The sequence below is a fragment of the Kogia breviceps genome, chromosome 5 (genome assembly GCF_026419965.1).
Source record: "Kogia breviceps isolate mKogBre1 chromosome 5, mKogBre1 haplotype 1, whole genome shotgun sequence".
In the NCBI taxonomy this organism is placed as follows: domain Eukaryota; kingdom Metazoa; phylum Chordata; class Mammalia; order Artiodactyla; family Physeteridae; genus Kogia; species Kogia breviceps.
This window is the reverse complement of record NC_081314.1, coordinates 3,790,288-3,804,849: the sequence shown is the minus strand read 5'-3', so window position 1 is coordinate 3,804,849 and position 14,562 is coordinate 3,790,288.

Here is a 14,562-nt window from a genome sequence, read left to right as displayed (position 1 = left end):
CATGGGCCATGTAGACTATAGTATTTACTACTGAAAAATATACATGTTTAAGTGGACCCTCACAGTTCAAGCCCACATTGTTCAAGGGACAACTGTACTTCATAGAACTCCTGGCTTCATAAAAAATGGTAGGTTACAATATCACATTGTGATGTACCTTTTTCAGATATTCAGAATTTTATTTTATTGATTTAGTTTGTAGCTACCAGCTAATCCTGACCAAACTTACGTCTTAGTACAGTGACTTTATTAAAATAAATGTTTTATAAAACATTGCAGAGGCCATAATTGTTAACACAATTTGCCAAGTGTATTTAAGTGGTCTAGTTTGTTAAGCTTGGATAGGAAAGTAAATACCAGTATTGTGTAAGTACTTCTACTGCAGCTTAGGGAAATGAAAGAGAAATTACTTCTCAGACATATAAAATAGGCAAATAAAATGGATCAAAAATTTCCTTCCCCTGATGAAAAGCTGCATTCATAGAAATATTCTGGTAAATAAAAACTATACTTTTTGCATTCAAGAGATTCCACATGCTGGTTTGACATATGTAGAAATGGCAAGTTTCAGGTTCAAGATAGTAGATTTTGATATTTTCTTCCTTTCCCCTCCCTTCTTTTCCTCCTGTCTTTCCTCCCTTCTTTCTTTCCCTTTTAGTATCAAATAAAATGGCCCTTTCAGCTGTATTTTCACTCTGAAATAAATGAGCTTTGTAATGCGTCTTTTAAATCCTTTCATTCTCCTTTAAGACGAAACCATTGCAATTCTAGGTGCACATCACATGTGCTTATTACAAACAGCTTTTCCTGACATGTTTTCAAGTAGTTCAGAGAGGTACAATTAAGGCTGCACTAAAGAACAAGGCTCACATACATCCATATTGCATGTTTTAGTTCCAATTTAGTAGCTGCTCAGGCTACAGATAGCCACAAGGAAAACAAGATTGTTTTTTTAAAACAATATAGTAGCAACGGAATTTCCTAATTGTATCAGTTTCTATTGCTGTATAAGAAATTACCACAAACTTAGCTGCTTAAGAACAATAAAACAAATCTATTGTATCACAATCCATGGGGTAGGAGGAGTCTGGCACATTTTAGCCAGATCCGCTACTAAGGGCTTGATAAGGGCTGAAATCAAGGTGTCAGCCAGCGACATTCTCACCTATGAAGCTTGACTAGGGAGAGATCTGCTTCCAAAATCATTCAGACTGCTGCAGAACTTAGTTCTTTGGAGTTGTAAGACAGAATTCTCAGTTTTCTTGCTGGCTATTGGCTGGGGACCACTTGTAGCTCCTAGATGATATTCTCATGTCCCTGCCACATGGCTCCCTCCATACACTGAGATGCCACATGGCCCTCTCACACTTTCACCCTTTTAACCCCCTCCTTCAGGAAGAACACAATCCTTTTAAAAAGCTCATCTGATTAGGTCAAGCCCACCGAAGATAATCGCCCTTTTGAAGAACTCAGAGTTAACTGATTTGGGACTTGATTACATCTGCAAAATCCCTTCACCTTTTTCAAATAAAGTAACCTAATTACAGGAGTTTTAGTCACACTCACCGTCTCACTGACTCTCAAGAGAAGGAGATAATACAGAACATATACAGCTGGGGGAAGAAATCTTGGGATCACAGCATTCTCCCTGCAATGTCAATTTAACCCTTTGTTGCTCCAAGACCTCTTGTCACCTGAGCACCTTAGTGTCAAGGAATAAAATGTTTAGCATATGACCACAATACTTTCGACTAACATTAGGCAAAACCCAAAGCACAAAGTTTAAGCTACATGCTGAAGGGATTGGACAACAGAGTGAAGGCATTAGAAGATGAAACGTCTGCAAATCTTGTTCTTTTTCTTCTCAAGAGATGCTCAGTCTTTCAGATTGTCTGTCCCCAAACCCTTGACCACCTCCCCAAACCCCACCCCTCTCTCCAGGATCCACACCTTTCTTGTTTGGCTCACTTTGCCTTTCTTGTTTCTTTCTTTCTTTCTTTCAAATTGTGTAACTCTGTCAATGAATTGGTAATTTTCATGAAATTGTCAATTTAGACTGAAATACTTATTTCAAACTAATTCTTCAAACAATCTTGGTAAAATGTAGAACTTTTTCATATTGCATTATATTTTATCTTTTAGTGTCTTTTAAAATGTGAAGTCTTCAAGATGGGTTCATAGCATCTATTCCATAGACTTTATAATTACCACAAAGATTTTATTGTCAATTCATGTTTAGCCTCTTCCTGTAAGTTACTGATCTATGGTTTATCTGTTAATTTTTTTTTTTCTACGTAAAGAACTTACGAAGGGTCTTCTTGGTCCTCTACTACTAAAAAAATTGTCATTTCTTCCCTGATATTCTCTCTCAATTGATCTCATTTTCCTTTTCAGAAATATTTGCTTTCAAATTTACTTCCGTCTTCTTCATTTCCTTCATTCTCATCATCCTGGCTCTCTCTAATGAGGTTGTACCTTCCTTACCTTCACCCAATCCCCACTGGATGACCTTTCTCCCACCTTCTGATCAGATGCTTTGTGGAGGATGTGTGTGCTTTCCTGCTGCCACCATCTCAATCCAAGTATGACATGTGAAGGGGCGAGCAAGAGAGTGACAAGTGAGTATTATTAAGTCACTGAATTTGCTTTTCTTGACTTGACCTAAACTCAATACAGATCTGGTCTTTCTAAGTTTTAGTAGAATTTGTAGAAAAGATTTAAAAATAAAAATAGCTAGCATCGCTCTATCCCATTGGCTGCAAAAACCACTACTGATTCCAGAAGAGTCACTTTCCTCTTTGGAAACTTGCATCTATCAGAATTCCTTTTAATGTAAATGATAGAAAATTCCTTCCAACCTGACTCAGGCAAACAGGAAGATTTTCATCTCACTCTGCTGAACAGGCCCAGAGGACACCACTGGGAGGTGGATTCACTCCTCTTTGGGCTCACTTATGCACCATACTGCTTCCATTCTCAGAATTCTCTCAAAGATGACCGTGAGGGCATCCAGCCCCAGTGAAAAAACAAAATCCCAGAGTTTCTTCTGGGACAATACATTTTTGAAAAGTGGGTAATGGCTTCTCTATATAGCAGCAAAATGAAAGATTTAACTGTCCCTGTAAATACCTTTGGGTTTAAGGTAACTTTTGAGTTACTTTATATGGTACATACCCAATAGAAGTGTTAACTGAGTGATAAAGGAGCACGTGAAGTCCCAGTGTTAATTGCTCCAGAAAAAAAAAAAAAAAAAAGATTTCCAGTGTAAAAGGAAGATGAATGAGAAGAAAGAAGAAGAGATGAAAGGGTATTATTTTGGTGACCTAGATTTGGATTTTACCTCAAGCAGTTAATAGATATATAACCTGAGCAAATTGATATTTTTAAGGCTCAGTTTCTCTCCACCATGGAGATAATACTTGTAGAGTGCTTTTCTCCCAGTATCATGCTGAGGAAATGCAATGCTGTCTGTTAAGCTCTTTACACAGCTTGCTTGTAGAAAGCTCTTAATGTCAGTTATCAGTATTAGTTTAATTATCATTAAACCCCAAACATAATAGACTCTCAGATGCTGGTTTCCTCCATTTTTACTCTGTTCATTCTTTCCTTTAGCTCTAGTATTTAGTTTTATTCTATTCAAGGACTGACCCAGGTTTTGTGGGGCCTAAATCTCATACAGTTTTGAAGGCCTTTTAAGAGCAAGCATGTAACATTGTGAATAAAAATTAGAGGCACATGTTTAAATTTGAAAATTTAAATTTAAAAAATGATAATAAACCACAAATACATAAATAATGGTAAATCTTGTTATAAATATCACAAATCCAGAAAATTGATAATATTTTAATTTTAATAAATTACCTCTGGACACACTTCTAAACTACTTATTTTTCTTCTTTGGTTGTACATTCTTTGGTTGCTGTATCCTATCACAGCAGTTTGTTTTTTGCTTTTTTTTTAATACAATGTTTTCAATGGGGAGAATAAAAAAATAATCCAGTCTTTTCTTAGGATGGTCAGTCAAATTCACTTTTAAAGTATTGATGGCTTAGCAAAGTTTCTTTCAGCTTTACAGCTCGTGACCGATAATGCCACACATGTAACTCCAGCTCCAATTTCGCTGAGATGGCACTACTTTTAGGGGCGGATCCTCAGATGACTGAAGAGCTTTGATCTTGATCTGCATGTTCCTTGGTAGCTTCGATTTCTAGGTTGGCCAAGTCCTTGGTAGCTTCGATTTCTAGGTTGGCCAAGTCCTAGCTACTGCTGTTTCCTGTCGCACAGCTGACACTTGTCCTGGTGTGGGTGGGGGGAGGAGGTGGTGAAGAGCCATGAAGTCCTATCAGTGAGAGACCCTTGAGTGGGGAGCAGGGCAGACTTTCATTCATGTCCTTTTCCTTGGCGTCAGAGGGTCTGGATACTCTTTCAGGTTTTCCTGGGACAGGGCCCTGGAGGATGCAGAGGTAGGGCAACCTGTAAACCTCATCTATGGATCTAAGACCACCAAGAGGGCAGAGAGGATGATGCCCCAATCTGGGGTGCTGATTCTTCCCTGTGTAGGATTTAGCTAGCAATTAAAAATATAGGATGCAGGCCATAATGGGAAAAAACTAAAAAATTATTCACCATTTATCTGAAATTCAAATTTAACTGGGCATCCTGTATTTATCTGGCAGCACTAACACTGTGGGCCTACAGGGCAGCTTTGGATAGAGTCCATGCAAATAAGATGCCCTGAAAGTTAAGTGTCCTCAGCCTCATTTTAAATCTGCCCTCTGATTCTAGTGTAAAGCTTAACATTTTTTCTTGTTAAATGGAATGTTGAATCTAAAGTACCTGATTTGAAGAGAAGCTCAAAAAGATTTTTTTTGTTTCTTTTTACTTTCTCCTTTAGTATTTTTCAATTTGGCTCACTATTCCAACATGTTGATCATTTAAGGTCTTAATTCTACAACACGTTATAGTACTGGTTTTGTCTGATCCTTAAATTATGGTCAGTCAGCCCCTTTAACATTACAACACAGGCAAATTAGCTTTGCTGTTGAAGACTGTAAGAACTGTCAACTCTGCGTCCTACTGCTTTTGTAAAACACAAGGCCTAATAAGGGCTAGATTGCCAAACTAGAGAATTTAAATTTATTCTTTGATTGTGGGAATCCTTTCACAATGTATACATATATTAAACCATCACATTGTACACTTTAAATATATTACAATTTTGTCAATTATATCCAATAAAGCTAAAAAATAAAACTCAACACTTGAAAGCAAAAATCTATATACCTCACTTATGTGGGACATAGTCAAGAATTATGTTCAGTTCTAGTTGTGGTTATCAGCTTTTGGCACCTCAGGCCATAAAAAAAAAACAAATGTGGAATGTACTAGACCACCTGGAGAGAAAAAATAATTCTTATGTAAGAAGAGCTTATGTAGCTTTCTGTGTAAGATGTCATTGCTTACAAAAATGAGAATTTTTTTTTAAATTGTAGTCTTGAAAAAATACAAAATTTAAGGGAACAAAAAACTTGGAGAAATTTATTTTGTATTCTAGCATTTATTATTTCCAATGACAATATTTGACTGGGTCTATTTGTATGGATTTAATATGGGAAACCCCTAAGGGAAGAGTTTTTGGGGGGAGTAAGCCATCTCAAAAGTGGTCTTTCTGCCCCCATAGGGTTGATTTCATGAATAGTTGCTTTGGTTCATGCACTGTGACCTTGGCCAATCAGCTATGGCTAGAGAAGGAGGTTTGGATTTACTCAGTACACAGCATAATCTATAGCAACTTAGGAGTAAAGAATTGTCTTGGGTCACTCTCTCAATAGTAGACAGATGCCTTAAGATTTATAGCTTTCACCTGAAATCTGGTAAGAACAACAGGCTATTGATTTTCATCAAAACCATAGAAAAATATTGATGAGGATGAGGCCAGGAAGAGAGAACTAAAGCCCATCATTAGATTAGTCTGCACCCTTTGGATGGGGATATCATCATTCAATCACTCACAGCTGACTGTTCTAATATCTAGATCATCTGCTCCTCCCCATCGTGTACATGAGGCTGTCATGAAAAAGTTTGCTATTAACTTGTTAAAATCTAGTTTATAACATCTTCCACCTACCAAATTTAGTAATACTGTCAAAAACCAAGCAATGAGGTTGGTCTGCAGTGACTTGTTCTTGATGAAGCCATTCTAATTCTGGTCTTCACTGCTTCCTTTTCTAAGTGTTCGTGTATTTTTTTAAAAAATTATCTCTTCTAGGATTTTTGTCAAGCCCTATAATCTGTAATTCAATAAATCTACCTTCTTTCTCTTCTGAAAACTGTAGCAACGCTTTCCATTCTTCAGTCTCTTGGCATGTCTCCTCTTTTCCATGGTTTCCCGATGATTACCCGCAGTGGTTCAGTAATTATAGCCACACGTTCTCTATGTTCCCTGAGATGCAGTTTAGTCAGGCCAAGAGATTTGAAATAATCAGAGCAACTAGAAACTCTCTCATGATTTCTCCTGCTTCCTAGGTTTCAAATCACTCTAATATTTACTCTCCACTTTTCCTGATTCCATGAATTGGCAGAGAAAGATGCTTATGGGATCCTTAATAGTTGCCATGGGTCACATCTAGTTCCAAGTCTTTGGAAGGACCTGCACCTAATCTTCAGAGGCAGAGTCAAAGGCACATTCTGAGGCACAACTAATAAACACTTAATATTTTATATTCTTAGAAGTTGCTTACAACTGTGATGCTTCACTTCTGTGACCACCAGAAGCACGAAGACAATGGAAGTCTATTATTGCATGTTCTATTGTTTCCTGAGTATATTTATTTAATAATTATGAAGTAAAGTCTAAAAAGCCTGGTGCCAGCAAGTTCTAGTTCAAGATGGCAATGTAGGAGTATCCTAAACTGACTTCCTCTCACAGACACACCAAATCTACAGCTACATATAGAAAAATCTCCTCGGAAGGAAACCTGAAAACTAGGTGAGCAATTCCTACACATCAGGTAAATGAGAAAATCCCACACTGAAATAGGTAGGAGAGGCTGAGACACTCTCACTGTAATTCCCAGCCCCGGTATGGCAACCTACAAGTGAAAGGGAACTCACAACCCTGAGTGTCTCCCTGAGGAGCTAAAGATTTGAACTCCATATCAGGCATCCCGACTTTTAAGACCTGATCCTAAGATTGGTTCCCAAAATATCAAGCTTTGAAAGCCAACAGGGCTTGTGTCCACAAGACCCACAAGGCTCTAGTGAATTGAGAAACAAGTCTTTAAGGGCTTGCATAGAATTATTTGGCTACTGCCAAGGACCAGAGCCAAGGCAGCTGATGGAAAAACACTCAAGTCCTCCTGTGAAAGAGTCCTATTTGCTTATCTTCATAACTACAGCCTGAAAACAGACTTCTAACTAAAAATTTATCTAAGGGCCTACTATAATCCTCTCCAAAGGCCTCAGAGAGTGGGTACTATCTTCACCTTCTCCCTCGGCCTCACTCCCAGTCATCAGTATCTCTTGGAAAGGAATTTGTACACACATGTGGGGCTCCCTTTTTTGCAGCTTCTACCCAGGTAACACCCCTTGGTCACCTGCCTCTGGTGGCCAGTAGGGCCTATGTTTGCAGGTCCCATAGCACTGTAACAAATGGAGAAACAGGTTTGTTTTTTTTTTAGATTTTTTTTTAAGTTTATGTTTTAGATTTATAGAAAAATTGCAGAATTTCCATAAACCCCACACACAATTTCTGCTATTATTATTATTAACATAATAATATTATTATTAACATCTAACATTAGTATGGTACTTTTTTAAAGTTTTTTTATCCTTGAATTTTATTTTTTATACTGCAAGTTCTTATTAGTTATCTATTTTATACGTATTAGTGTATATATGTCAATCCCAATCTCCCAATTCATCTCATCCCCCTCCAACCTTCCCCCCTTGGTGCCTATACATTTGTTCTCTACATCTGTGTCTCTATCTCTTCCTTGCAAACCAGTTCATCTGTACCATTTTTCTAGATTCCACATATATGCATTGATGTGTTGATATGCGGTATTTGTTTTTCTCTTTCTGACTTACTTCACTCTGTATGACAGTCTCTAGGTCTATCCACATCTCTATAAATGACCCAATTTCATTCCTTTTTATGGCTGAGTAATATTCCATTGTATATATGTGCCACATCTTCTTTATCCATTCATCTGTCCATGGACATTTAGGTTGCTTCCATGACCTGGCTATTGTAAATAGTGCCTCAATGAACATTGCAGTGCATGTGTCTTTTTGAATTATGTTTTTTTTCTGGGTATAGACCCAGTAGTGGGATTGCTGTGTCATATGGTAATTCTATTTTTAGTTTTTTAAGGAACCTTCATACTGTTCTCCATAGTGGCTGTATCAATTTACCTTCCCACCAACAGTGCAAGAGAATTCCTTTTTCTCCACACCCTCTCCAGCATTTGCTGTTTGTAGATTTTCTGATGATGCCCATTCTAAGCAGTGTGCGGTGATACCTCGCTGTAGTTTTGATTTGCATTTCTCTAATAATTAGTGATGTTAAGCAGCTTTTCATGTGCCTCTTGGCCATCTGTATGTACAGAACTAGGACAGAAAATCTTAAAATTTGTATGGAGACACAAAAGACCCAGAATAGCCAAAGCAATCTTGAAGGGAAAAAACTGAGCTGGAGGAATCAGGCTCCCTAACTTCAGGCTATACTACAAAGCTATAGTAATCAAGACAGTATAGTACTGACACAAAAACAGAAATATAGATCAATGGAACAGGATAGAAACCCAAGAGATAAACCCATGCACATATGGCCACCTTATCTTTGATAAAGGAGGCAAGATTATACAGTGGAGAAAAGACAGCCTCTTCAATAAGTGGTTCTGGGAAAACTGGACAGCTATGTGTAAAAGAATGAAATTAGAACACCATACCCAAAAATAAACTCAAAATGGATTAATGACCTAAATGTAAGACCAGACACTATAAAACTCTTAGAGGAAAACATAGGAAGAACACTCTTTGACATAAGTCACAGCAAGATCTTTTTTGACCCACCTCCTAGAGTAATGGAAATAAAAACAAAAATAAACAAATGAGACCTAATGAAACTTAAAAGCTTTTGCATAGCAGAGGAAACTATAAACAAGATGAAAAGACAACCCTCAGAATGGGAGAAGATATTTGCAAATGAATCAACGGACAAAGGATTAATCTCCAAAATATATAAACAGCTCATGCAGCTCAATATTTAAAAAAACAAACAACCCAATCCAAAAATGGGCAGAAGACCTAAATAGACATTTCTCCAAAGAGAAACAGTTTTTAACCAGAGCACAGCACAGAGATAGCAGACTAAAATACATCCCCAGTCTTTCTGTGAAAGCCTATCATCTTCCTAGCTGTGGCCTGATGGTTTATAATTAAATACAGATTTAAGGGTTTAGTACCATCCTCTCCAGAGACTGGGAAGACAGATGGGTGCCATCTTTGTGCTCTCCCTTTGCCCCAACCCAGGTTGCTGGTATCTCTAAGGAGCCTGTGTACACATCTGGTGACCTGGCTTTTGTGGCTGTCACCCAAAAGACACATGCCTTGACAGCCTAGATTTGGTGGCAAGTAGAGTTTTGTGTTCACAGTTTCAACAGGATAGTAGAAAACAATAAAACAGTCCTTAACTGGCTGTTACCCCAGAGCTCAATGCAGAGGGGGCAGACAGACATGCCCATTACACAGTCTTCCTCTTAAAGAGCTGTATTTGCATACTTTAAAACCTGCTGCCTGAGGGTCTGGTTTCTAGTCAGCCTGAATCTAGGTGCCAACTGAAATCCTCCCGTTTGGGACACTGACAGGTCTTTGCACAGCCTCAACTATGGGGAGCCACCAGGAATAAAGTTGGCTACTTGGATAATCAGAGCTTTGAGAGATAATCAAGAGCTAGGACAGGGTTGATCACCTATATGAGGCCATTCCTTGAAGACTGGAAGATGTGGTTGTTTTATCTAATGCAGAGAAACCAGCACAGAGAGGGAAGGAAAATGAAGAAAGAGGAATATATTCCAAACAAAAGAATAAGATAAAGCTACAGAAAAAGACCTTAATGGAGATAAGTGATTAACATGACAAAGAATTTAAAATGATGGTCATTAAGATGCTTACTGAGCTCAGGAGAAGAATGGATGAACAAAGAGAATTTCAATAAAAAAATAGAAAATATAAGAAAGTACCAAATAGAAATCAGAGCTGAAGAATACAATATCTGCACTGAAAAATACACTACAGGGGTTCAACAGCAGACTAGATGAAGCAGAAGAAAGGATCCACATACTCAAAAATAGCGCAGTAGGACTCAACCAATCAGAGCAGCAGAAAGAAAAATGAATAAAAGTGAAGATAACTTAAGGGGCAACCTCAAGCAGATCAACATTTTAATATTATAGGGATCCCAGAAAGAGAAGAAAGAGAGGAAGGGGCAGAAAACTCATTTGAAGAAATAATGGCTAAAAACATCCCTAACCTGGGAAAGGAAACAGACATCCAGGAAGTCTAGAGAGTCACAAGTAAGATGAACGCCAAGACCCACACCAATACACACTATTGTTAAATTGTAAATAGCTAAGACAAGGAGAGAATTTTGAAGCAGCAAGAGAAAAACAACTTGTTACATACAAAGGGAACCCCAAAGGACTACTAGCAGATTTTTCAACAGAAATGTTGCAGGGTAGAAGAGAGAGGCACAATATTCAAAGTGCTGGAAGAAAAAACTGCCAACTAAAAATATTCCACCCAGCAAAGGTGTCCTCCAAAATTGAAGGAGAGAGAAAATTTTCCAGATAAGCAAAAGCTAAAGGACTTCATCAACACTTGACTGGCTTTACAGGAAATACTAAAGGGACGTCTTTAAATTGAAAAGGAAGAATGCTAATTAATAACCAGATAACATATGAAAGTATAACTCTGAGGAGCGAGAAGATGGCAGACGAGTAAGACGCGGGGATCACCTTCCTCCTCACAGATACATCAGAAATACATCTACACGTGGAACAGCTCCTACAGAACACCGACTGAACGCTGGCAGAAGACCTCAGACCTCCCCAAAGGCAAGAAACTCCCCACGTACCTGGGTAGAGCAAAAGAAAAAAGGATAAACAGAGACAAAAGAATAGGGACGGGACCTGCACCGGCGGGAGGGAGCCGTGAAGGAGGAAAGGTTCCCACACACTAGGAGCCCCCTCACGGGCGGAGACTGCGGGTGGCAGAGGGAGAAGCTTTGGAGCCGCGGAGGAGAGCGCAGCCACAGGGTGCGGAGGACAAAGCGGAGAGATTCCCGCAGAGGATCAGTGCCGACCGGCACTCACCAGCCCGAGAGGCTTGTCTGCTCACCCGCCGGGGCGGGCGGGGCTGGGAGCTGAGGCTCGGGCTTCAGTCGGATCCCAGAGAAAGGTCTGGAGTTGGCGGCGTGAACACAGCCTGAAGGGGGCTAGTGCGCCACGGCTGGCCGGGAGGGAGTCCGGGGAAAAGTCTGGACCTGCCTAAGAGGCAAGAGACCTTTTCTTCCCTCTTTGCCTCCTGGGGCACGAGGAGAGGGGATTAAGGGCACCGCGTAAAAGAGCCCCAGAAACGGACGCGGAGCTACCGAAGAGACAAGAGACTTTTTCTTGCTTCCTTGTCTCCTGGGGTGCAAGGAGAGGGGATTAAGAGAACCGCGTAAAGGAGCTCCAGAAACGGGTGCGAGCCGCGGCTGTCGGCACGGACAGTAGAGACGGGTGTGGGACGCTAGGGTTGCTACCGCTGCCACAAAGAGGCCTGTGTGGGAGCGCAGGTCACTCTCCACACCGCCCCTTCTGGGAGCCCGTGCAGCCCGCCACTGCCGGGGTCCCGGGATCCAGGGACAGCTTCCCTGGGAGAACGCACGGCGCGCCTCAGGCCGGTGCAACGTCATGCCGGCCTCTGACGTCGCACGTTGCAGGCTCGCCTCGCATCCGTGCCCCTCCCTCCCCCACCCCCCGCCTGCGTGAGCCAAAGCCCCCGAATCAGCTGCTCCTTTAACCCCGCCCTGTCTGAGCGAAGGGCAGACACCCTCGGACGACCTACGCGCAGAGGCGGGGCCAGGTCCAGGGCTGAGCCCCAGGAGCTGTGCGAACAAAGAGAGGGGGAGGTCCCTCCCAGCAGCCTCAGAAGCTGCGGGTTAAAGCTCCACAGTCAACTTGAAGTGCCCTGCATTTGCGGAAAACCTGAATAGACAGCGAAATATCCCAAGTTGAGGAGGTGGACTTTGGGAGCAAGATATACTATTATTTTCCCCTTTCTTCTTTTTGTGAGTGTGTATGTGTGTGCTGCTGTGTGAGATTTTGTCTGTATAGCTTTGTTTTCACCATTTGTCCTAGGGTTAGACCGACCCATTTTTGTTTGTTTGTTTTTTCTTTAATAGAAATTTCTCTTCTTAATAGTTATTTTTTATTTTAAGAACTGTATTTTACCCTACTTTATTTTGTCTTCTCCCTTTCTTTCTTCCTTTCTTCCCTCCTTTCTTTCCTACTTCCCTCCATCCTTCCTTCCTTCCTCCCTTCCTTGCTTCCTTCCTCCCTCCCTTCCTTTCTTCCTCCCTCCCTCCCTTCCTCCCTTTATTCCTCCCTCCCTTCCTTCCTCCCTCCCTTCCTTTCTTCCTCCTTCCCTTCCCTCCCTTTCTTCCTCCCTCCCTTCCCTCCCTTCCTTTCTTCCTGCCTCCCTTCCCTCCCTTCCTCCTTCCTTCCTTTCCTTTCCTTTCCTTTCTATATTTTTCTCCCTTTTATTTTGAGCCGTGTGGATTAAAGGCTCTTGGCACTCCAGCCAGGTGTCAAGGCTGTGTCTCTGAGGTGGGAGAACCAACCTCAGGACACTGGTCCACAAGAGACCTCCCAGCTCCACATAATATCAAACGGCGAAAATCTCCCAGAGATCTCCATCTCAACACCAAGACCCAGCTTCACTCAAGGACCAGCAACAAACAGTGCTGGACACCCTATGCCCAACAAAGAGCAAGACAGGTCTACAGCCCCATCCATTAGCAGAGAGGCTGCCTAGAATCACAGTAAGGCTACCAACATCCCCATACACGCCTCCAGACGTGGACCTGCCCACCAGGGAGACGGGATCCAGCCTCATCCACCAGAACAGGGGCACTGGTCCCCCCAACCAGGAAACCTGCTCAACCCACTGAACCAACCTCAGCCACTGGGGACAGCCACCAAAAACAGATAGAAATATGAACCTGCAGCCTGCAAAAGGGAGACACCAAACACAGTAAGATAAGCAAAATGAGAAGACAGAAGAACACACAGCAGATGAAGGAACAAGATAAAAACACACCAGAACTAACAAATGAAGAGGTAATAGCCAATCTACCTGAAAGAGAGTTTAGAATAATGATGGTGAGGATGATGCAAAATCTTGGAAATAGAATAGACAAATTGCAAGAAACAGTTAACAAGGACCTAGAAGAAATAAAGAGGAAGCAAGTAACGATGAGCAACACAATAAATGAAATGAAAAATACTCTAGACGGGATCAGTAGTAGAATAACTGAGGCAGAAGGACGGATAAGTGACCTGGAAGATAAAATAGTGGAAATAACTACTGCAGAGCAGAAGAAAGAAAAAAGAATGAAAAGAACTGAGGACAGTCTCAGAGATCTCTGGGACAACATTAAACACACCAACATTCGAATCATAGGGGTCCCAGAAGAAGAAGAGAAAAAGAAAGGGACTGAGAAAATATGTGAAGAGATTATAGTTGAAAACTTCCCTAATATAGGAAAGGAAATAGTCAATCAAGTCCAGGAAGCACAGAGAGTCCCATACAGGATAAACCCAAGGATAAACACGCCAAGACACATAATAATCAAACTGTCAAAAATTAAATACAAAGAAAACATATTAAAAGCAGCAAGGGAAAAACAACAAATAACACACAAGGGATTCCCCATAAGGCTAACATCTGATCTTTCAGCAGAAACTCTACAAGCCAGAAGGGAGTGGCAGGACATATTTAAAGTGATGAAGGAAAACAACCTACAACCAAGATTACTCTACCCAGCAAGGATCTCATTCAGATTTGATGGAGAAATTAAAACCTTTACAGACAAGCAAAAGCTGAGAGAGTTCAGCACCACCAAACCAGCTTTACAGCAAAAGCTAAAGGAACTTCTCTAAGCAAGAAACATAAGAGAAGGAAAAGACCTACAAGAACAACCCGAAACAATTAAGTAAATGGTGATAGGAACACACATATCAATAATTACCTTAAATGTAAATGGATTAAATGCTCCCACCAAAAGACACAGACTGGCTGAATGGATACAAAAACAGGACCCATATATATGCTGCCTACAAGAGACCCACTTCAGACCTAGGGACACTTACAGGCTGAAAGTGAGGGGATGGAAAACGATATTCCATGCAAATGGAAATCAGAAGAAAGCTGGAGTAGCAATTCTCATATCAGACAAAACAGACTTTAAAATAAAAACTATTACAAGAGACAAAGAAGGACACTACATAATGATCA